The 25,941-nt window shown below is 42.7% G+C and overlaps 1 protein-coding gene and 1 pseudogene across 4 annotated transcripts in view; one reads left to right on the plus strand and one right to left on the minus strand.

Annotated features, from left to right (window-relative positions):
• The window catches only part of LOC149167568 (histidine-tRNA ligase), a 341,880-nt gene that overhangs the window by 285,118 nt on the left and 30,821 nt on the right, over positions 1-25,941 (plus strand). The gene's annotated exons all lie outside the window — the stretch shown is intronic.
• LOC149167569 (diacylglycerol O-acyltransferase 1A-like) overlaps positions 4,438-25,941 on the minus strand; it is a 32,825-nt pseudogene continuing 11,321 nt past the window's right edge.

Below are 25,941 nucleotides of genomic sequence, written 5' to 3' on the forward strand. Positions count from 1 at the left end.
GTGACACCCCATGTTGAGATATGCATAGGATGAGTGGTTCACCTTCTCCTATGGCATATGAGCAGGATGAGTGGTTCACCTTCTCCTACCTGTACATCCTACCCATGCAGTCTAGGACTCATGGGAAGTACCTCTCATCTGGCCAATGAGTAGGGAAATGAGGATAAGGACTATAGTACTACCGATGGATGCATTGTGTACTATGTACTCCCTATGCTAAGATGTTTGATATTGATCTGGGATCAATGGAGACTAACTTCGGATTAGTAGAGAGTAGTATGACACACTCTCGATTATTGGAGACTGACTTCGAGTCAGTGGAGAATGGTATAATACATTCTCGATCATTTCTTCTTCATTATTTCTTCATGGTTCAGCAGAGCAGGGATGACAGGGATGGTATAGATTGTCAGATGGTTTGGCAGGTGGAGTTCCTCCTAGTTGAGAGGCAGTGTTAAATTTGGCAACTAGGGTCAAACTCCACCTTAGACAGCTCATTCTGACATGTACAAATGGAATTATGAATTTATTTTGTTTATGGACAAATTGTCAAGGTCGGCCAGCAAACTAATGTAGGCTTAAAAGCCCAACAGTCACATCTAATCATCCTCAACGTTTGCATATAAATAGAAGGTGCCTTTGCCTCATTTGGATATCACTCACCTTCTCATTCATCTCCCTCTCCTCATCTGATTGGGTATAGATTTCAGGACAGCCTCTCTCCACACATGTGAAGAATAAGAAGACAGTTTTCTGCGTTGACCAAATTTCAGGGAAGTTTGACCAGTGTTTTGATCAGCAGCGTTGACCTTGTTTTATTGCGATTTTTGTGGGATACTTTCTGTTTGGGTAGGCCGCATTTCTGGGCACAGAAATCAAGGTAGTTCGTATTTTTTACCATCGTTGACTGCAGAAGGGTTGGACTGCAGCGTTGACCAAGTTTGACTGAGTATTTTTGCACTATTTATGGGCTGATTTGATTTGTTTTTGAAGGACGAGTTGGCTGGGTTTGACCGAGCTGCTTTGCAGGTCAAATTTTGCCCGGTTGACCAGCGTTGACTTTCTGGTTAGGGCTTTCTGTGGCTACGGTTTGACTGGACATATTTCACTTTGATTGGGCAAGTGAAAATTACATATTGTACTCTCTCTATTGAACTTTTGAAGAATAATAAGAATTAATCAAAGGGTTTCCCCACATTGGGGTTTATCCCTCACTAGCGCCATATCTTGTGTCCTCTTGTCTTGGCTTGTCTTCCACTGTTTTATTTATGTTCTATATGCATTTACTATCATGTTAATGTGATTGTTGATCTAGAAATTGATATTGGGCTAATAAAAAAATTGAAGTAAATTGCTCATAAGCATAGAACATACCATTGTTATCTAAAATTAACACAAAAGTATTTTGAGTTTTGCTCTAGAGTGCTAAGTTTTCTGGGTTATTATGGGTTTTGGTTGAGGTCGTTGAATTTTTCTATTTTTTTTTGGGTTTTGCATTTTGGTAAGTTGTTATGGCTACTTCTAGAGTTTCAAGAGTTGAAGGTCTTAGATTTGAGGACAGGCCATGTGGAACTGAGAATTGGAGTCCATGGAAGGTAAGAATTGGACTTCTCCTTGAAAAGTGGGAGCTATGGGAAATTATGGAAAGCATTGTAGCACCTCCACAAGATCCACAACAAATAGCCGAGTTCAAGAAGAAGAAAATCCAAGCTAAGTGGATAATTCATGATGGTGTGTGTTGTACCCTGGAGGCAACCTCTAGCTGCAAGAGGCCAGTGCCCAAGACATCTATTGAAATTGATGAAAACTTTTAAAAAGATTGTTCGAAGCAGGATCATGATGAATGTAATGAACATTCTAATTCAAAAACCTATCCTTTAAAACCAGCATGGCCAAGGCTGATGAGGATTGTAGAGCTTTTGAACTAAAGAGATGGCTAGAGGAAAGATGAAGAAGGACAAGGTTTTACAACTCAGGCATTTAAGAATCTGAGTTCAAACTCTGTAGAAAGAATGGTGAAAAGACTAAGAAATTGTGTATGAATTCCTGGAAGTGGAGCACCCATTAAGAGATTTAAACTGAAAAATGAGTACCATTTATGAGGTAAATTCATACTCCCAATTGAAAAGGCTCTGATGCTACATACACTTGTCTAGGAGAGGAAAAACATAATTTAAATGACAAACACAGGAAAGAAAACAATGCTGCAATTTAACCCAAACTGGAATCAAAACTGGCTTTTATTATTCAGTCTCCAAAATATTTCTTCATTACATTACTTTTTGAGATTTCTTCATTACATTACTTTTTGGACGCCAACCTCCAAAACCATACTTCTCCACTCTGTCGGTCTTTTATTTTTCTTCAGAAAATAATTGTGTAAACAGTTATGAAACTAATTCCCTTCATTACAAAATTGTTCCCTTTTAAAAAGAAATGTTTATAAATAAAATATTAAAGATTTTAAAATATTTTAATATTATATATATATATATATATATATATATATATTAAATCCCTCTTTTAAACCAAATAAAGTTTCGCTCCCCAAATTTTGCAATGTATACAATAAAAGAATATGGACTTGAGCTATATATAAAACAACATTGGAAGTGACAAAGGATTCTGTGAGCCCCAGCCTTTGTCATACCCACATCATAAAACCCATAAAAGTTTTTGTGGAAACCATAAACTGACTTTCGGCACCCCCTTAGGCGGTTTTTGGAATAAAGGAGGAGGGGTGTCAGAATTAATCCCCGTCATTGATCTTGCAATTGATGGTTTTGCAATCCAACCTTTTGGGGGGTACCCGCCACTCAAATTTCGATTTGTTTGACCTATTGGAATCATAGTTTTAAAAACCGGCGGAAAAAACCGGTAACCGGCCTAACCGGCCGGTTGGAGGCCTGGCCGGTCCGAACCGGCCCTTCTAACCCGGTTTCCTCCCTCACTCGCCCAAAATACAGCCCTAACCGGTAAAAACCGGCCGGTTTAGGGCGGAACCGGCCGGTTTATGGACAGGCCGCCGGTAAAAGGAAAAAGCGCTGCGGTTTTGGCTGTTAGTGGTGGTTTAGGGGTTTTGGGGGGCAGGGAAAGGTGTTTTCCCTCCAAAAACACCCTCACACTTGCTATAAGACACCCCTCTCACTCTCATTTGTCTCACACAACTGATTTGGAGTGTTTGTGAGTGTTTGTGAGCTTGGAGAGTGTGGAGTTTTTGCTGAAGTAGTCATCTTGGAGTTGGAGTTGGAGCTATTTTGGAGATAGTGTGTAGCTGTCAGTGGAGTTGCCATCTTCAAGAGGAGGCTAAGGGAGCTAGTTTGCATTTCCAGGTAAGGATTTGCACTTGATAATTCCTCATTTGAGTCTGCTGTCCATGAATTTTTTTTTGTGTTATAAACTTCTCACTTCTATGATCTACCATCCAGGGAGTCATCATGCCTCCAAAAGCCGAAGATACTGCATGGGCTCATTGTGATATGATTGATGGCAAAATGATCTGCAAATATTGCCAAAAATCCATTCAAGGAGGGGGTATTAACAGGTTCAAGCAACACTTGGCTGGGATAGGAGGCCATGTAAAGCCATGTGGAGCACCAAATGAAATAATAGGGCATATTAGGGCAGAATACCTTCAGAAGTTTGAGACTCAAGTCACTGAACCAATAGAGAAGTTTGTGGCTACACAGTTTGGGAGTCGAGACTCAACCAACTGAGTTTGATCATGATGACTGAGACTCATGAGAAGTTTCAACTTCAAGTGATAATGTTGATCACTATTATAATATTGCTATTATCATATATGTAGAGTCTAGAGTCTAGACTGAAGTCTTGTAGTAGGCCACTGGCCCCATAGTTTGTAGGCTTTATTTTTGCACTCTAGTGGCCATTTAGAGCCTCATTGCTTATGTATTTTGTCGATGATATGTATTGCACTCGGTGCCATTTTGATATATTCACCTTTAAGGCTTTACATGGTATATCAATGAGCAATCTTTCCATATTTTGTCTCTATTGGCTTGGAATCATGGTTTTAAATCTTAAAAATAGTTTTTTTCATTAAAAAATAATTATTTAATGTATTTTTCTAAAACTGGTTCTTTTAGACCAAACCAGTCCCGGTTAGACCGGTTCCGGTCGGTAAACCGGTTCATTAGGTGGACCGGTCCGGTCACCGGTTCCGGTTTTAAAAACATTGGTTGGAATTCCATTGATCTGGTTGACTATTGGGCATTGACCAATATTCACCATTGATCTGATTCATTCAAAAACAAAATTAATTTGTGCAGTCGTTTGTGGACGTCGATCATGTATCTTCCGAAAGAACCTGCAAAATCTCCTAAACCACTCTCAATTTTTGGAAACCACCCATGGGAAAGTCAATTGAGGTCCTTTTGCAAAAAGCCCAAGTCACAATTTTTTGAAATTCGTCTTTTTTTATTCATAAAACGCGTTTGAAATCTGATCCCTGAAGACCCCTGCATTTTGCAGATAATTTGTTAAAATCACCAATAGAATTTGAAACATTATTCCTAGGATAGCCCAGGCTCTCAGCATGTGGCAAGGCACTCCAATTGAAAGCTCATGAAATATAGCTAAAACCGGAAAGTCAATGACGATGGCAACTCTCTTAGGTATTCCAAGATGTATGCAAGGGAAATAGATGTGACGAACTATCCATTTATGAATAGGCATATTCCACATTCGCCAATACTCTTCTACAGTTTTTTGCATTCCACCAATTTTTTTAGAATTGACGATCCCCAAATCGTACCAACTCTGCAATAATATTAAGAAGGAGGTGAAAGGAGCAGTAAACATGCACAACCACATGTATAAAGTCGGAACAGACAACTTGTGTACTCTTTCAACGACATGAAGGAAGTTCCCCTTCAAAGGATGTTGTGAATTCTTTATAATTGGGTTCATATATTGTTCTATGATAAAGCCTTAACTCCTGTAAATATGATCGATTTTCCAAGTTGATGAAGAAACCAACCTTTGCGAATATGTATAGTGCAAGGATAACTTGTTTGGTAACACAATGTGGGAGCTACCATAAAATATACTACATTTCCTAACTTGATGTTATGAGGGTATTCCACATTAGAAGAATCGTTGAATGCTTCTATCTTTTCACCAACAATGGTAAGAGCTCTTAAATCATGATTGGTATATGCATAAGAAACCATCTTTAGCCAAATGGTGCTTGCATATATCATAAGTACTAGTCCCGATAAGACAGTGGAATGACATTGTTCTATAACAAATACAGGACATAAGATTTCAACTGTAATGATAATACCATGGAGAAAGAATATACTCAGTGCATAAATATGAAAATGTACAGATGCTTTCTCAACAAGAAATGCGCAAAATGGGAAAATTGGGAGTATGAGCCCATGCATGAAAAATGGCCAATCTCTTTGAGATTTGGCGCTGAATCAGAAGCCCATACTTCATTATATTCTCAATAATCAGCCTATTGTTCACAACAACAAGCGCCACAATGCAAAAGATTAAACAATCCAACTTGACTCTCTACAATCTTGTTGGAGAATGTAACTAGATTCAGTCTTCATAATTACCTTTGTACTTATGACATATGATTGGTACTCTACAAAATAGTCCCCCATGGGCATCTCCTCTTGCCCTTGCGGCCCTCCAGCACCGGATGCTACAAATGTAGGAAAAATGGACCTGGGTGGTGAGTTGGGAATGAGGGGTTCATTGAGGCCATGACCCCCTTGGTGATGCGAAGTACCACAACCCTCACTAATTTAGAATCCCCCTTGAATCCCTTTGCCCCTATTGTTGATGCAATTTTGTTGCCTCAACTCCTCGATACCTTTGGACAAATTTTGCATGGCCTTGAGAAGATGTTGGTCAAAGTCCTCCTCTTTACTCCCTTTGTCTCCCATGTTTGGCCTTTTGACCTTTGGTTCAGCAATCTCTAGATCTGGGATGATTTGCCTCTCTCTTCTTTTGTACCTCTACCCCCTGTAAGTTACGTTTTGTTGGTCTTCTAGTGTCATAGACTGATGCTGCTCCTCACAGGCTGAGCCAAGACTATGAGCTTCGATACCACTCTAACATCCCTAAGCAAAATTTACAGTAATAAACAAAGCATGCATAGACAAAAACACACAGAAAATTTGTCGAAATATCAGAACATGAAATACAGCGAAAAATTGTGCTACTGAGCCATTTTATTGATAAAGCATGAGGTTGCAATGGGTGCTTGGAAAGTATGCACTTGGGCTTTCCCAAGGTAAGCTAGCTAAGCCCAAGTGAAGAATATGAAGTCCCCCAAGCATATTGGTCGATCTCCCTTTGGCTCTGCGCTGAAATGCCCAAAAAATGAGCTGGTGGCTGTGAAGAATCGTTGATAGGACCTCCTCCAGTGCTCAGAAAATTCCGGGAAATTAACCCCAGGCTCTCCACCAAATACCCACAAAGGTCTTTGTTGATTGCTGACTTCGAAATTTCGGCCCAATTTCCCTCAATGGTACTACTGCTGGGTAATTCAACCCACCTGATAAATTTGTTGTTGAAATCCCACAAAATGACAGCAATCTCTAACAATTCTCCTCCCCGGACTCCACTCCAAGTTTCAGCCCAAAACTCCTCTCTCTCCTCAACCCCCACGTGTGACACCTCCAACGACTGTGCGGTATTTGCGTTGCTGCTGCTGGAACTTCCCCACACTCACACTTCACTACTCCTAGATCAAACTGGAAAGGATGGAACTCCCTCCTTGGGCTAGCACTCGAAGTCCACCGAAGCAAGGGTTGAGATTTCCACTTAGAAACCTCTTGTGCTCAACAACACTTGCAGACTTGGCTTCAGCTCAAGCGTGCTAATCTAAGACAAATCTCAAATAATCATGAATGACCAAAATGAGTGTCTCTTCCTCTTTTTGTCAAAGAGCCTCCAAAATGCCCATGTGGGCCCAACCTCGACTTTCCCCCACCATTCTCCCTCCAATGAGTGTGTGTTTCCTTTGTGGGCCGCATTTCTCTATGGGTGGCCCCCACGTACCACTAGCAACTCGATTCTTCTCCTCTGTCCTCTAATGTTTGGGCTTCACTTTACTCAAAATTCATGTGGGACCTCTAAACCCACATCTCCTAAGTGCAAGTACGAATGTATTGTCCCAAATGAGAAAAATTTAGAACAAAAACTCCACACGAAATTACCATTCACTTTTGCACAATTTCGCCAAGAAATATAACCAAAACACCGGAAATTGATAGAAACAATGAACCCATAATTATATGGCAATCTCACTAAAAATAACACAACATGGGAAATAATGAGAAATGCAACAACAAAAATCCAACTTTATTAGATATAGATATATGCCAATACAATAGCTGGGAATGACCCTCCGACCTCCAAACTAAAACAACAAAAAACAATCACTACACCTGTGGATTCTGAATGAATCCACCAAGGGGAGATGGGTACTCGCCTAATCTCACTGAACCATCCGAGGGTTTCTGTCCCGAGGCTACCAATGGAGTAGAGAACGGGTTCTCAACCTCTCATACAAGAAACAATATCAAATCCAAGATCCAAGATGTTTCCAAATGACCTTCTCCTCCTCTTTTATAGATCTCATGGATAGATCCCCAAGCCTCTAGAAGCATCCTATTTTATTATTTTATTATTATTCTAGAAGCTCCTCCATTGACTTTATGAACTGATCTTTTAATTTTATTTTATTTCACTTAAGTCACTTTTGGCCATTTTTCTCTAATTAGTTTTTTTCCTTAATTATAACTAATTAAAGTCATTTTTAACTAAGGAAAATGGCAAATCGTCCACCATACTCTCTTGGCCACTGGAAGTCTCCTCTCAACATCCCATCTTGTAGATATTCTCGTTCCGGTTCCAACGAGCTATTACATTGAGGTGTTCCATCAAATAATCTCCCCAAAATGCCACTCGAGCATAATTAATTAAGTTATGCCCAAAATGACGTTGATTTTTTAAAGTTGTCGGAATGCGACGGAACAAAAGGAAAACTGTGTGGATGATGGAATATGCCAAGCGAATGCCATCAAATCCCATAAAAACTCCTCAAAACTCCATCCGCACCCCTGATGACATAAACCTGCTCCATTGACCTAGCCAACCCCTGCCCTGGAAATCCACCCTAGTTGTACTATGAAGAAGAATAAAAATGGGGACATGACAGTCCTCCCACCACAAGATTGCTTGCCCTCAAGCAATCCAAATCTGTGGACCAATCTGGTGGCTCGACGCAATTGAGACCCAATGCCCGGATCCCATACGAACCACTGGGTGATGCTTTGCTCCTGTGTCAACCCATCATGAACGGACCCCTCAATCCCCGGATCCTAGCCTACAACTGCTGCACCAAACTAAAATGCGCTGCCCCAGAAAACTGTTCTGTCTGCTGACTTTGAAGGGCTGGAATCACTGCTTCCTGTGTTCAGAAAATTACGGAAAATTAACCACGACGTCTCCACCAAATACCCAAAATAACCCACAAAGGAATTGGCCAAATGACCTCGGAATTTTGGCCCAAATTCCCCTTAGCTCCTCTAGCTGCTGGCTCAGTTGGGACCCCTGTTTGACCCCTTAGATCTGCCCAGAAAATTCTATAAAATTAGGAGTGTGATCCTTGCCCAAAACCCAGAAAAACCCAGAAAGGAATTTGGCTGGTTTAGACTTCTAAAATTCGACCCCCTTGGAGCCCAGCATCAGCTGGAACTGCAAAACTCGGCCTGCTGGAATCTGCTTGTAAATCCTCCCTGAAATGGACTGGGCTGACTCTGCTATCAATCCCCGAACTTCTCGGATGGGCTTTCGGCTTATGGCACCTGCTCCTTAGCTCCACGAAATTGCTAGATTGGCCCTCTGTGCTATCCCCAAGCCCAGTAATTCGAACTGTTGGGATGATGGCTCTGCTGGCTGTGAAAATGACAAGAAAGGCTGACCCTTTGCTGCTCTCCCAATCCTCTAACTTTCCCGGCAAATGCTTGATCACTGATAGCTCCAAACTCCCCCTGCGTATTCTCCAGCTAGCCAGAAATACGTAGTCCCTGTTCTGGTTGAATGGTAGTATTGTAACACACTCCCAGAACTCCTGAAATGCTTATGGAATTGCCTCTCTAGGGCGGGCACGGATGGTCCCCTGAAGTAGAGGTTGAATTTCCTGCTTGAGAGATTCGTGGCTAAACAGCCGGTTGACTCAGCTAAACAGTAGAGTGAACAATCAAGTAATTTTTGATTGCAAGGTGTAAGAATGAATCCAAAATCAGCGCTGCTCCTTACTTATAACTCCTTGGGCCTCCCTAGCCTCATGTGGGCCCATCCATCCACCTCTTTGAATTTCCCTCCAAGCTATTCGAATGGGCCAATTCGAAATCCCATGTGGGTGGCCCCCACATTCCACTAGCAACCAAATAAAGTCGAATTGCCTCCTAAGTCCCCATGTTGAAAATGATGGGTTCTCTTCCTTAGCCAAAATTGTGCAAAATTGTGTAGCAGCACCATGTTACAAATTTATTTGAGAAGAGACATGACAAATATCCTTGGTAGTAGTACCTCTATCCGGAGACAGATATTTCGGCAAATCAGCAAATGGATGATCAAACCCCACAACGACTTCGACTGTTGCTTATGATGGACAGCGAAAGCTGCTCCAAGCACTGCTATAGAATTGTGGCACTCCTCCAGGAGCTGCGTCACCCTCTCCCGGCTCAGAATTTGTTGATTTGCTCCCATTCTGCCCCATAGAATCTCCCTAGCACTGCCTCTGAGGCCCAGCATCAGCCTTTGCAGCTTCTGCATCTCACTGTGTCAGCTCTTCTAGGGCCTGTGCTATCTTTCCCGACACTGCGCTATCTCTCTGATATGTATTTTTTAGCCTCGGATGAAAATCCCTTGCTGAACTGCCCCTCACTGCAACTCTGATCACTAACTCGATGTCCTCAACAAACCTTGCCCCAGAAAATCGAATTCTTTGATTACTTGGTGTATCTCCAACGGACCCTCAAGCCTCCTCTTATACTTTTCCTGTTGACAAATCAACAACCAAGATTAAGTCCATAATCAACTGCTAAGATTAGAACTAGCATGATCCTCGTCACTTAGAACTTTCTCACCCATATTTTATTAATACACATTAATATTTTTATTTTCTTAAGTTTAGACTTAGGAACCCATTAAAAATATTAATTATTTTAATAACTCCTCATCCGGGTGGAATTTCTCCAAACGAATTCTGGGTCTTGGAGATCTCATGTACCTTAGCCTCTCTACCAAATTTCATGGCTAGAGCACATCCGATGCTACCCAAAATCAACAGCAAAAAACTAGGGTTTCTGCAGTAGTGTCAAAACAGTCTAAGAGGAAGTCACCAAAATGGTCTCCAAACCAACTCCATTGCTAGTTGAGGTCATCTAGAGAAGTCTCCAAGTATAGCGAAGAAGGGAAACCCCTCCAAGCTCGTTCCAGCTCCTCTCACGTGTGAATTTGCAGAAGTTTGAATTGCAGGTCTGTGGAAAAGAGGCCGAAAGTTTTAGGGTAGCTGAGAAGTGTAGAGAAAGAAGGAAAGTTGACTTGTGTTGACTTCGAAGAAGAGTCGTGACTTCGCCTTGGAGAGGCAAATAGGTCAAGGGTCTTGGTCTTGGTATTCGTCAATTGAAGTCTTTATAAGAAGAAGAATTCGTTTGGGTTTTCCTCTCAAAGTTGGAGAGGTTTTGGCCTTGGCTGATCGCCTACATTCTGTGTCTCCTGTCTCATTATTGTTTATGGTTTGGTGGTTGTTTGATGAAGAAGAACACTATAATAATCTAACTAAAGAGAAGATCCTAATCTAAAGAAGTAAAAAGCATTCACAAGTAGTTATCATTATAGAGAAATCTCCTAATCCCAATGCCCTAGACTTGTCAACACTCAAGGCCTTGGATCAATTGCTGAATGTTGGGTGGAATGTGTAGCCAGTTGGGGCAACTTGGTCCAAGTGCATCATCATCTCTGAATAATTGGGGCACTTTGAAGAAGCCCATGGTGTGGCAATCAATGCTCTGCATGAATGGATGCCATTGGCTCTCAATGCTCACCCTACAAATGCTATTGTGATCCTCTGAAGGGCTTGGATCCTAGATAGGGAGGCCAAGTCCAAGATGAAAGCCCACCTGCAATCCTATTCAAGATCTAATGTGTCTCCTCACCTTCCAGTACAATGATTCATTAGTGCAATTGAGTAAATAAGCTTGTTAATCAAGGGCAGAAATGAAAACTTCATAGTGAGTTTCCCTTCCAAATTTGGGGCTTTAAGCATATACTATTGTTACCTTCTTGGGTAGAAGAGGTTAATGAAAGAGCCTATTAGGTGGTTTCAACCTCTAAGGAAATGACAGGTCCAAGGCACACCCTTCAAGTGGCAGGTGTCGTGTGAAATAAATGATGGAACAAAATGGGGACAAAAAGAAGGCTCCAAGCCACATGCCATGGTACAAGGGTAGCTATATTGAGGAGAGCCCACACCTTGGGCATATGATTGTAGGAGGGAGAAATCTTGGTACATGAGTTACCTCGGCTTTTGTTTTTCCACCCTTCTTCATATGTCTTTTGCCTTTTATTGTTTTTTCTTAATTTCACTGCTCGGGGCTTGTTAACACTCGAACTAGCAGGGGTTCTAGGAAGGGATCCTATAGAGAAACTACTAGGTCAAGGGCAACAATGGAGCAATAGCCCACTGTCACCTTGTTAAAATTGGTAACTAGGGAAAAACTTCATGTGGGTCATCTTATTCATGGCTGATAATATTTCTATTAGATTCCTCTCGTTGAGAGGTGTAGGATTGATATAAAGATCATCCGATTCCGATAAGTATTCATGGAGATATGAATTTATTTTGATTATGGAATTATTATCAAGCCGACCTACAACTCATGTAGGCTCAGAAGCCCAACAGTTGCATCTATTTAAACATCAACGTTGTGTATAAATATAGGACGACTTTTCCTCATTTGGACTCACTCATCTCATCACATCTCTCTCTCTCTAATGCGCAGAAAAGAGTCTCATCTCTACTGTGCAGAAAAGGGTCTCTCCCTCACACATTTGAAGCTGGAAGCTGCCGAAACTAAAGCTGCAACTGCAGAAGTAAAGATTGACCTGCGTGGACTAGAAGATCTCCTCATCTAAACTACGCTATAGGTTCATCTGAATCTCCTCTGAAAGCCACAACTTTTGGTGGTGGAATCAAGTCAATCTGACGGACGGTTTGCAAGATATTGATTGCCCTAGTTTGAAGCCGGAAGCTGCCAAAACTGAAGCTGCAACTGTAGAAATAAAGTTTGATCTGCGTGGACTAGAAGATCTCCTCATCTGAACTGTGCTGTAGGTTCATCTGAACCTCCTCTGGAAGCCGCAACTTTTGGTGGTGGAATCAAGCCGATCCGACAGTCAGTTTGTGAGATATCGTCTGCCCTAGTTTGATGATGAAGCCGCTCATGCTGATGCTGTTGATCTGGGGTTTTCTACTGCTGATATAAATCAGATTTATTGTACTATTTCTCTCTGCTGAATTATTGAAGATTAAAAGAAGATTTGATCAAAGGGTTTCCCCACACATTATGGGGTTTGTCCCTGGCTAGCCGCCACATCTTTTGTCTCTTGTCTTGGCTTGTTTTCTATCGATCGTTTAATGTTCTATCTGCACTTTACTTTATGTACATGTGATTGCTAATCTGTGGAATATAATAAGAAAAAGAAGTAAACTGTTATAAGCATAGAACATACCATATCTTAACATGGTATCAGAGCTGAGGTGAAGACAAAGCCCGAGTAAGAGCAAGAGCAATCACCGAAGAGAAGATTGGCAAGGCTATCCTAAAAGAACTATGGGGTCCTCAACACTCTTTCCTACTAAAGACAAGCTCCGTGAGAAAGCTGACTATCACGGATGGAAGATGTCTATCGATCTAACCCTAGAAGATCAAGGAGTGCTAGACCATGTAAGAGACAATATTGTTGAGCCTCCATCAAATGCATCCGCTGCTGCCTAGAACAAATGGAAAAACGGAGAAGTCAAAACAAAGAAGATCATCCGAGCCTCTATCGACATGCACTTGGTGGCCTACATCTCTGAACTGGACACCTCCAAGGAAATCTACGATAGACTGGTGAGTTTATTTAAAGTTAATGATGCAAATCAAGTTTTGTTTCTTAGAAATAAGCTGAGGGAAATCAAGAAGGGTAAAGATGAGAGTATGCAAGCATACTTCTTAATAATCACCGAGATCAAGAACGATCTCCTATCTATTGGGGAAACTATTACTGACAGGGAAATGGCACTCACAACTCTTGGAGGATTACCATCCAAATGGTACATGTTTAGGACTACTCTTCTGAACAATAATGTAATTCCTAGTTTCGAGGAATTAATGGCTAGATGCATTCAAGAAGAAATAAGGGTAGAAGAGCAAGAAATGCCCTTGCCTAAAGGTCCTTCTGTTGCTTTTTCTTCTCATGCTAAGAAAATAAATAATTTCGGGACTAAATCAAAAGGAAAGGCTGGACCTAAGGGTGGAAGAAAAGGACGATGTTACATTTGCAATAAAGCAGGTCACTATGCAAGGGAATGCCCTGATAGAAAGTACTCTCACTGTGACGATGATCAAAATCCCTCTCATGGTAATCGAAGGGATGGAAAATTCAATAGCACAGGTAAAAAGAACGCTGGAAATCAAGGAAGAGGACAACCATTCAAGAAGGCTAGAAATTCCAGGATGTATTAAATGCACCTGACCTTCGAAAGAACCTGGTATCCATCTTGGCAAATGGAAGAGAAAGGCTACAAGGTAACCTTCAGCGATGGTAAGGTACGTATATGGAAAAATAGTGTTAAAGATGCCTTTACTCTTGGGTTTCGTGTTGATTCATTATATCAGGTCGATGGAAGTCCGCTAGGTGTCATATATTATGACACATCTCTTCAGTCCGAACTTTGGCATCAGAGGTTTTCCCACCTTCATTATAAAGTTCTATCCAGTGTAAGACAAATGGTGACAGCGATGCCCGAATTCCGAGTAGAGAAATAAGGTGTATAGGGGACCATTCCCCTCAAGCCAAAGCAAGACCTTCGATATATTACAGTTGGTTCACTCAGGCATATTTGAGGCTGGCATTAAGAGGGAGACTACTACACCACATACTCCTGAGCAGAATGGTGTGGCGGAAAGGAAGAACCGTACGATTATGGAAGTTGTCTCTATGGATAGATGATGCCTGATGTGGAGGAACCCATGGATCTTATTTATCCACTTGAGCCTCCCTCTTCTAGGAAGAGGCCTTCATGGCTTAGGGGGATACTTGATGATGCTGAAGGACATGTTGCACCCCAAGGAACCTTCCGTGAAAGTAAGAAACCTAATAGGTATCAGGGATACCTAACCATCATGAGCACGATCATACAAAATGAGCCTCCATCATTCTCAGATGTCGTCAAGCATCAAGTATGGAAGGATGCTATGACCAAAGAATATGAGTCTATTATGGAGAATGATGTCTGGGAAGTAGTTCCCAGACCCCAGGACAAGACAATTGTCACTTCTAAATGGCTTTACAAGATAAAGTATGAAGCAGATGAAAGTACGAAAAAGTATAAGGCTCGTTTTGTTGCTCGTGGTTTCTCCCAGAAGGAAGGTATAGACTATGATGTGATATCTACACCTGTTGCCAGATATACGACCATCTGCTCGATCATAGGCCTTGTGGCTTCACAAGGATGGAACCTACATTAGATGGATGTCAAGACCGTGTTCTTGCACGGTTCGATCAAAGAAGAGGTCTACGTGGAGCAACCTGAAGGATTTGAGATTTATGATCGAAAATCTCATGTATGTAGGTTGAAGAAGGCTCTCTATGGGCTGAAGCAAGCACCCCGAGCATGGTATGAGAGGATCAATAGCTACTTGATGAAGCTGGGATTAACTAGGTTTGAAGCCAATCCTAACCTTTACTTTAAGGTTGAAGATGACAAGCCTCTCATACTGGTGTTGTATGTGGATGACCTCTTTCTAACAGGTGCAGACCCTCTCATTCACAAATGTAAGAGGGTGTTGGCTTCTGAATTTGAAATGAAGGACCAAGGACTTGAAGTGTGGCAAAAGCCAAGGGAAATTTTCCTATCTCAAGGAAAATATGTGGTAAAGATATTGGAAAGATTCGGTATGATGGACTGCAATCCTGTGACTACCTCGAGGATCTTAACTTTTAGAAGTTATATGGTAGTGATGTTGGACCAGATTTGGGAAATGCCTCTGAGTTTCATAAACTCATTTGCATTGATGTTCTTGGTGAACCTCCGTTCGAACATATGTTTTGCAGTTAGCATTGTGAGCTCATATTTGGTTGAGCCTCGCTGGATTGATGCCAAGAATCTTCTGAGATATCTTCGTGGCACAATTACTAAAGGGTTAAGATACACTGCCGGAGATGTGAGACTACTTGGATATACTGATGCTGATTGGGCAGGTAGTGTGGTGGACCGTAAGAGCACTTCTGGGTGTTGTTTCCCCTTGGGATCTGCTTCAATATCCTGGATGAGTAGGAAGCAGAAGTCGGTGGCTTTGAGCACCGCCGAAGCAGAATATATTGCTGCTAGCATGGCCTCTTGTGAGGTAGGCTGGTTGCGAAAGCTCTTCAGTGAGCTGTTTGGATTTACTTGGATACCACTGTAATTCTCTGTAACAACCAGAGGTGGGATTCGATTATTGAGGAATCTCGTATTCGTCGATTGCTCCAGCAGATAGACATCATTTGGGATATGGTAAGTCGATGAGCAAGGAGGCACCATTGCATTAAGATGATGTACAGGTCGATACACCTTGTCAAAGTCTTGAGGAAAGATCTAAATCTATGATTTTCCCAAACGACTTGGAGTCGTCAAGAAACCCTTGTACAAGGGTCTTGCATGTTGCATACATTGAGCTCTGGGAGCTCTGAGGGCTTGCGGTTCTTACTGGAGCAACATACGACCACAGGGTGACTCACCCTCCCCTGGTGGTGTGCACTAGAACAAGATGATTCGCTTTCTTGTGGGACAAGATGATTTGCTCTCTTGTGGAATAGGATGATTCGCTTTCCGGTGTAGCAGGATGATTAGTTCTCCTGTGAGGCTTGGATTGATGTGTTCTCCATGGCGATTGTAGCAGGATTGATGTGTTCTCCTGTGAGGCCTGGATTGATGTGTTCTCCATGGCGATTGTAGTAGGATTGATGTGTTCTCCTGTGAGGCTTGGATTGACGTGTTCTCCATGGCAGCCTGGATTGATGTGTTCTCCATGGAAGTTGTAGCAGGATTGATGTGTTCTCCTATGAGGACAGGATTGATTAGTTCTCCTGTCGAGGCATCCTACCCATGCAGTCTGGGACTCATGGGAAGTACCTCTCATCTAATCAATGAGCAGGGAAATGAAGTTAGGGACCATAGTAGTACTGATGGACGCATCGTTGTATCTACTGTACTCCCTACGCTAAGATGACCTCTATTGATCTGGGATCAATGATACTGGTCTGGGACCAGTGGTAGGAGTTGTACCATACTATGACATTGACTTTGGGTCAGTTGAGACTGGTCTGGGACCAGTGGTACATACTCTGACACTGACTTCGTGTCAGTGCAGTACTGGTCTAGGACTAGTGAGAGTGGTACATACTATGACGCTGACTTTGGGTCGGTTGAGACTGGTCTGGGACCAATGGTACACTCTCTGAGACTGCGATATTGGTCTGGGACTAGTGGTAGGAGTGGTACTTACTATGAAGCTGACTTCGAGTCGGTTGAGACTGGTCTGGGACCAGTGGTACACACTCTGAGACTGACTTTGAGCCAGTGGAGGATGATATTGGTCTAGGACCAGTGGAGTTGTACTCACTATGACGCTGACTTCGGGTTTGTTGAGACTGGTCTAGGACCAGTGGTACATACTCTGAGATTGACTTTGAGTCAGTATGATACATCCTCGATCATTTCTTCTTCTTCATAATTCGGACAAAAGTAGAGCAGAACAGAACAATGTAAGAGCAGAGTAGGGCAAGGGACAGGCTGTATAGGGTAGTGCATTTGATGGATGAATAGTAACGACCGATAGACATATTGCAGATGAAGTTCTCCCTAGTTGAGAGGGAGTGTTAAAATTGGAAACTAGGGCAAAACTTCATGTGGGTCATCTTATTCATGGCTGATAATATTTTTATTAGATTCTTCTCGTCGAGAGGTGTAGGATTGATATAAAGATCATTCGATTCCAATAAGTATTCATGGAGATATGAATTTATTTTGATTATGGAATTATTATCAAGCCGACCTACAACTCATGTAGGCTCAGAAGCCCAACAGTCGCATCTATTCAAACACCAACGTTGTGTATAAATATAGGACTTTTCCTCATTTGGACTCACTCATTTCATCACATCTCTCTCTCTTTAATGCGTAGAAAAGAGTCTCTTCTCTACTGCGCAGAAAAGGGTCTCTCCCTCACACATTTGAAGCTGGAAGCTGCCGAAACTGAAGCTGCAACTGCAGAAGTAAAGATTGACCTACGTGGACTAGAATATTTCCTCATCTGAACTGCGCTATAGGTTCATCTGAACCTCCTCTGAAAGCCGCAAATTTTGGTGGTGGAATCAAGTCAATTTGACGGACGGTTTGCAAGATATTGACTACCCTAATTTGAAGCCGGAAGCTGCCGAAACTGAAGCTGCAACTGCAGAAGTAAAGTTTGACTTGCGTGGACTAGAAGATCTCCTCATCTAAACTATGCTGTAGGTTCATCTGAACCTCCTCTGGAAGCCGCAACTTTTGGTGGTGGAATCAAGCCGATCCGACGATCGGTTTGTGAGATATCGTCTGCCCTAGTTTGATGATGAAGCTGCTCATGCTGATGCTGTTGATCTAGGGTTTGCTACTGCTGATATAAATTAGATTTATTGTACTATTTCTCTCTGCTGAATTATTAAAGATAAAAGAAGATTTGATCAAAGGGTTTCCCCACACATTGTGGGGTTTGTCCCTGGCTAGCCGCCACATCTTGTGTCTCTTGTCTTGGCTTGTTTTCTATCGATCGTTTAAAGTTCTATCTGCACTTTACTTTATGTACATGTGATTGCTAATCTGTGGAATATAATAAGAAAAAGAAGTAAACTGTTATAAGCATAGAACATACCATATCTTAACACACCTCAGCTAAAGCTCCCTGCTCTTTATGGACTTTCACCGATGGGAGGAGATCCAGCCTAAACAACGTGTTTTTGGAAAACGGGCAAACGTGAGTCTATGGCTAGTGTTTGCATTCGAAAGTCGTGGTTTTCAGATAGATCTTTCTAACGAGGTATTGTGCACGTCAAACAGAGATCGTATGCCAAAGTTACGACTCCGAGAAGTTGATGTTCCAATTTACCCCAAAAGGGCCCACAGTTTAGGCACTTCATCTCCTAGGGTTAGGTTTTTGGATGTTTAGGGTTTTCCATTGTTTCTAAATAATAAAAAGGCCCTTGAGCCTCATTGTAACACAGTGCAGAGGCATGTAGCTGCCACATCTCTTCTCAGAGATAAGCTACCATCCCTCGAGCTAGTTTATTTCCATTTTGTATGTAAGCATATTTCAGTGCTTTGATATTAATGAAAAGAAGTGTTATTTTGTTGCATCTCTGTATTTATGGTTATTTCTGTATTCTGTTGCGTTCTTGTTTAAGTTCTGATCAGTGGTATCAGAGCAGTCTACTCTTTCTATGTTTTTCTTTGCATGTCCCCAACGAGGTCAGGGTATAAGAAGTTAGGGCTTGAACTGGTTGAACCTTTACAAGACCAGCTTCGCAAACCCTGGCAGCCTCCCATGGCGGAAGAAAAGAAAGACGAGGGAGTAGGATATCCTTTCAAAATATTGCTCAAAGAAACCCTCGAGTGACAGAGGAACGCAATGATGGAAAACTTTGCCCAGATCCTTCGACGACTACCCACAGGGAACGCATGCTCTTCCAACAGCCACTCTCGAAGCGCCACTCCCTTTAAGGTACAAGTTAACTTTGATATCCCCATATTTGAAGGTCAGATAGATGCGGATGTCGTAGATAAATGGTTAAATCTGCTAGAAGGATATTTTTCGGTTCATGATTTTTCCAACTGGGAAAAGATTACTTTTGCACTCCTCAAAGTCGCCCCCCACGTCAAGGACTGGTGGGAAACCTACTGTGAGAAGAGGGACGAGAGTGAACCCTCACTATTTTCAGCCGCACCCACTTGGAATTCTTTTTGGGACACCATCAAGGAACAATATTACCCTGTTGGGAGGTATGAGGATAAATACATAAAGTGGACCACACTGCAATAGGGAAGGGACCAAGACGTGCCAGAGTTCACAAATATTTTACATACCCTTCGCACGAAGTTGGGTATCAAAGATTCTGAGTGACATTTAGTACTCAAGTACGACGACATGGAGTTTCTGGACATCTCTCTTGGCGCTGCCTATCAATACACTGTCAAGATCGAGCAGAAATTTAAACAAAAGAGGCGAGACTTTGGATATGTGAATCTGAAGCAAGGGAAAGGTGCCTCCAAACTGCAGAACGAAGGACAAAGCCAAGGCAAGGCGACTTAGGACAACTCGCCGAAGCCGCAAGCGAAGAACAACACCACGAAGACAAAGGACACATGAAAATGGTGTGAGTTCCATAAGAGCCCCACTCACAATGCAAGTGAGTGTCAGGCCTATTACCCACCATTTTGTGGGTGATATCCCTAGGAGAATTTTTTTTCTCCGATATGGTCCTCAGCGGGCAGCCAACAACACCTTGTAGCTATTGAAGTTTCTAAGTTTACTTACTTAGAAACCCTCCATGCACTTTATCTGATTTATTCCTACCTACTTGTTATTTTACTTAACAAGTTATTTACAATGTAAATACTGAAAATAAACACTAGTGAATGCTCAACATATTACAGATCAGCAACTAAAGGAAACAAAAACAATCACACCATATGACACCATTATTTTTGGACCAATGTCCCCGGAAAAACCCAATGTGGGAAAACTGGTGCAACTATCTCAGGGTTTTCTTATTAAGCAATATCAAAGTACAATCTGGCTGCCGAAACTGGCCTACCTGACAAAGAATTTCCTTAGCAGTAATACCTCTCAGTTTCTGACAAATCTCCTAGCTAAAACCCCTGATAAACCTTCCGGCAGCTCCTCAGCACCAATCTGCCCAAGAAACCGCAGCGTCAGCCTTTTCTGGATTGCATCAACCCCTCTCTGCCCAGTGCTGGCACTACGTCACCCTGGATGGGTCTGTGTCAGCCTTAGGAGGCCTTGCGTCAGCCTTCTGGCCCTCTGCGTCATCAACACTGGCCTCGTTGAGGCTCTGCGTAGCTCCTGGCTGCCTCTGCGTGGCCCTGCGTGAGCCCTGGCTGGCTCTGCATCACTCTCCCGGGCTACTACGCTGCTCTCCCGACACTATCTATGCCTCTCTGTCTCTCTATACTCAGTGCTCCTTAGCGGCAACTCCGATCACTGATTCTATCTCTCTTAGCAAACCCTGCTCTAGAGAATAGAATGATTGATCACTCGCGTGTGTTCTCCAAGTGGCCCTCAAGCCTCTTCTTTTACTTTTTTCATTGACATATCAACGGTCGAGATTAAGTCCCTAATCAACGGCTAAGATTAGATCTGGCTTGATCCATGTCTTTTGGACTATTCTAATTTCTAACACAATTTTATATTAATCCACCTTAATATTTTAATTTCCCTAAGTTTAGACTTTGGGACTCCATTAAAAATATTAATTATTTTAATATTTCTCAAACTGTTTAGAATCTGCCCAAACCTTTTCTGGGTATTGGAGATATCATGTGCCCCAACCTCTCCACCAAATTTCGTGGCTAGAGCACATCTGATGCTACCACAAATCAACACTCCCTCTTAGTGAAGACTGTGCTCTAGCAATACTCCTCACTGAGTATTACTCTGATCATCCGACATCGGTCCCTGTGCTGATGCTAGGCTTGCTGCCCACCATCCTCTGCATTGTTGTATCCTGTACTGTTGTCCATGGTTTTGCCACTACCACTGCTGCATCTATACGACAACTCCCTCTTCATCCGTGCTGCTGCTGGTCCTTTCTCCCAGCACTGCATCCGCACTACACCTCCTCTCATCATGTTGCAACATGCTGGCCACTACTACACTGCAACTTAGTTACTGAGAAGTAAGTAACTGATCTCCAAATCTGACCTCTGTTTGGGGTAGAGACACCCACTGATGCTGAAACTCCCTCTGCTGCTGACAAGTGCTCCCTCTTTGACCTCTGCACTGCTGCAACAAATCCCTGCATCTCGCACCGTTGCACACCTCTCTGTGCCATCGTGCACTGGTGCAACACTCCCGTGCCTCTCGCATTATTGCAGTCTGCTAGCCTCGCGTTGTCCTTGGAATCCTGCACTGTATCTCTCTCTGTCATTCCATCCGCATTCATCTCTACCCTACTCAGCCAGTCCTGCTACTCCTCTTCGGTGTTCTCGTAGCAAGGTTTAATCCAAGAGGCTGGGTACCTCGAGAATCCTGCCCCTCATTGCCCGTAGTCCGCCTAACTACAGCTCGATGTCTCCCCACTTCTTCTCAAGTGGTGCATGTGCACTCATGGCATAGTCATTGTCTATCAAAACTTCCTTCTCTGCCCATGCTGGCATTGCCTTAGTCTCGGAAGACTCTGCCTTACTCTTCTTCCTTGGACAGTGGGCTGCATAATGACCCAGCTCCCCATAGTGGAAGCACTTGATCTTGGAGAGATCTTTCTTCTTCCTCTTTTCCTTCTTTCCCTTAGATGCTAGGGCAACATCTTACTCCTCCTGCTTGACTTTGATCCCCTTGCTACTGCTACTCGTCTTCGACTGCCATCTGATCTCTTCCTGGCGAAGCGCTGCCCACATCTCGTCCCAAGGTGGGAGAGTCCCTCTGCCCAATATACTCTGGACAAATACCTCCTAGTCTTCTGAGATAGCATTCAGGGTTGTCCTCACCATCAACTCCTGATCTAGTGTCGCTTCTATAGCAGTTAACTGATCTCGGATCTCATTCAGTCCTCCGAGGAAGGTGTCAATCAGTTCTCCCTTCTTCATCTGATACGACCTCAACTGATTCTCAAGTAGCATTCTTCTCTGCACAGAAGTATGCTGGTACAATTTCTTGAGAGCCTCCCACATCTCAAATGTCATTTCCTTCTCGGCTATGTGTGGTACTACATGATCCTTGACCTTGTCAAGGATGATGCTCTTGGCCCTCGCCATTGCCTCCTCATACTTGTCGTTATCATTGGGGTCGACTGGGATAGCTATTACCTTCAAGGCGAAGTTCTTGACACGATTTCTGTCAAGTACGGATAAGATTCTGGCCTTCCAGACTACGAAGTTCGACGCTCCGTCCAGTCTATCCTGGTCTCTTACTCCGTGTAGTGCCATGATGCTCCTCTACTTCCCTCCTAGAAGTTCTCTGTTCGACTCCTCTGAGTCTCTACTTCCCATTTGGAAGTTCTCTTCTGGACTCCCTCTGAGTCCTGATTTCCCTCTTGGAAATCCTTCTATCGCTATCGAGATGCCTTCTACTCTGATCGTCTTGCAACCGCACCACTGATCCGGGTTCCTCGGCTAGAAACCCATGGTAGCAACTCCTCTTGGCCTTGCTCTATCAAGTATTGTTTTGACTACAGTACCTCACAAACTCCACTCTGCAATATTCCCATAGCCTTCTAAACCCTAGCAACCTGAAGGTGAGAGCTCCCAGGCTCTACGCAATCCCGACACTAGCAACCTAGCCTCCTTAGTCAATTGCGTCAGCCTTCCCAGCTACTGCGTGAGGCTCCCTTTGCCTTCCTTAGCCTTTGCATTGCCTCTTCTCGGCTCACCCTTGCTGACGCAGGCACTGCTTCACCCTTCCCTTGTTGTTGCTCTGCTAGAAACAACTTCTGTCACCTTGAGCGCTGTTTTCTGTTGTTATTGCTCCGCTCGATTGATGTCCTTAGTCCTCCTGTGATCTGCAATCACGCTCTGATACCATGTTGAAGTTTCTAAGTTTGCTTAGTTAGAAACCCTCCATGCACTTTATCCGATTTATTCCTACCTACTTGTTATTTTACCTAACAAGCTATTTACAATGTAAATACTGAAAATAAACATTAGTGCATGCTCAACATATTACAGATCAGCAACTAAAGGAAACATAAGCAATCACACCATATGACACCATTATTTTTGGACCAATGTCGCTAGAAAAACCCAATGTGGGAAAATCGGTGCGGCTATCTGAGGGTTTTCTTATTAAGCAATATCAGAGTACAATTTGGGTGCTGAAACTGGCCTACCCAACAGAGAATTTCTTTGGCAATAATACCTCTCAGTTTATGACAAATGTCCTGGCTGAAACCCCGGATAAACCTTCTAGTAGCTCCTTAGCACCAATTTGCCCCAAAAACCCCAGCACCAACCTTTTCTGGATGCGTCAGCCCCTCTTTGCCCAACGCTGGTCTTGCGTCACCCTGCATGTGTCTGCATCAGCCTTAGGAGGCCCTGCGTCAGCCTTCTGGCCCTCTGCGTCAGCAACGCTGGCCTCTCTAAGGCTTTGCGCAACTTCCGGTTGCCTCTGCGTGGCCCTCAGCTGCAACTCCGATCACTGATTCTATCTCTCTTAGCAAACCCTGCTCTAGAGAATAGAATGACTGATCACTCTGGTGTGTTCTCTAAGTGACTCTCAAACCTCCTCTTATACTTTTCTTGTTGACATATCAACGACTGAGATTAAGTCCCTAATCAATGACTAAGATTAGATCTGACTTGATCTATGTCTTTTGGACCATTCTAACACAGTTTTATATTAATCCACATTAATATTTTAATTTCTCTAAGTTTAGACTTAGGGACTCCATTAAAAATATTAATTATTTTAATATTTTTCAAACTGTTTAGAATTTGCCCAAACCCTTTCTGGGTATTGGAAATATCATGTGCCCCAACCTCTCCACCAAATTTCGTGGCTAGAGCACATCCGATGCTACCACAAATCAACAGTAGCCACTAGTTAGCTCATTGTGCTAGTTCTCCGCCAACTAAGCCAGCCATGTGGTCCCTCACCCATCTGCCATGATCGTATGTTTGAAGGTGGGCCCAGTGTTTTACGAAACGGCCGAGTTGAAACCGAAACGGCCGTTTCGGACCGTTTCATTTGCCAAAACAGTGACCCGGCTCGGCTGACCGAGTCAGCTATGACTCGGCCGAGTCATCCAATGACTCGGCCGAGTCATAGCTGACTCGGTCAACCCGGCCGGGTCCGTATTGACTCGGCCGAGTCATAGAAAGGACGGCTGGGCAGCGATTTTAATAAAAAAAAATCATTTTTTTGCTGATATTTTGTAAAGTTAAGTTGGGTTTGTGGATTTCAAATATTGATTGGGCTGGAAACTGATTAAGGAGGTGTTATTGGACAGCTGGTGATCAAGGTCTCATTTGATGCTTCAAACACGCATCCAATTTGGTGCAATCCTATACCAATCTGAGTTTTATGGAAAATTACTGGGGTTACTCATTACACAATATACTACATGGAAAACTCAATCAAATGTTGCTGTAAATGGGAATTCTTGTTCGTAACTTCAAATACTATACAAATTACTATTTCATGCATAGAACAAGTCTCTTCCTAGCACCCAGCATATATAGATTTCTCAGGGTATTTGACAGCATATTGGGCTTGCAATTATGGTCTTGAAATTAACCCTCAAACAGCATTAAGGGAAAGGGCTGTTACAAACATCAGAGAATATTCAAATGCAAGTGATACAATTCCTTCTTTTTCTTTTTCTTTAAAAAAAATATGGCCCTAACACCTCTGTCTAACAGCCTTATACCAGAACAGATGTATGCTAATGCCATTCCTCAAATGATCCTAGACATAAGACAAAACATACCAATTAAAGACACTCTGTTTTTAATGGAAGTTCCCTCGGAATGTTTTTTAAATGTATCATGACTGTTCATCCCATTGCTGCAAAATCTAGTAGGCCTAGTGCAGAGCCTCACTAGACAAATCCAGACCTCAGGGCAACAAGAGATTGGCTGCCACTGTCACCTTGGCAGCCTATCTCCAATTGTTTAGTACTCTTGAGTCTTAATCATGTATGGAAGCCTTTCCCGTACTCTTGAGTCTTTGATCATGTATGACAGACTACAGTTGACTATGTATTTACTATTGCCATTGGGTACCATTTTGATATAATGGATTGGTTCATGAGCCTACTTTGATCATATGTTGTCTTCCATGTATATTATAATGTTGTGTGTTTGGAAACTTGAATGAAAATCTTTAAAATTATGTTTAAAATATTTAAAATTATGTTTTTTTATAAAAAAAATAAATATTTAATGTATTTTTTACAACGACCGAGTCATTGAAATCGAGCCGGCCGAGTCATTGCCGAGTCGGAGTCCGAGTCGGAGTCGATCCTCGGCCGAGTCCGAGTTCGAGTCCGAGTTGTAAAACATTGGGTGGGCCTCCTGAACCTAAAGGTATGCCTTGTCATTTTGAAATTGAGTATTGTAATTTGCTCATCATGGACAGTTATGGGCATGGATTAATGGGGGGATTCAGAATAAAGAATGGGCTAGGTTTGTGCTTCTATCCCCTAGACCCCTTTCAGGAATTAACCTTGGATTCCAGTCCTGTGGGCTCTCTTTTACTAACCATTTAGTTTCAAGGATGGTATTTCACGGGAAGCATCGCCTTTGCTTTGCACCAGTGCTCACTTTACCAGATCTGCATCAACCATTTGAGATCGAGACAGATGCCTCTGACTATGCTATTGGTGCAGTTCTTACTCGGCAAGGGCATCCAGTGGCATATCACAGTG

This window comes from Pinus tabuliformis, chromosome 5_1, assembly GCF_031772625.1.
Source record: "Pinus tabuliformis cultivar Carrire ecotype Pingquan chromosome 5_1, CPIR1, whole genome shotgun sequence".
Classification (NCBI taxonomy): domain Eukaryota; kingdom Viridiplantae; phylum Streptophyta; class Pinopsida; order Pinales; family Pinaceae; genus Pinus; species Pinus tabuliformis.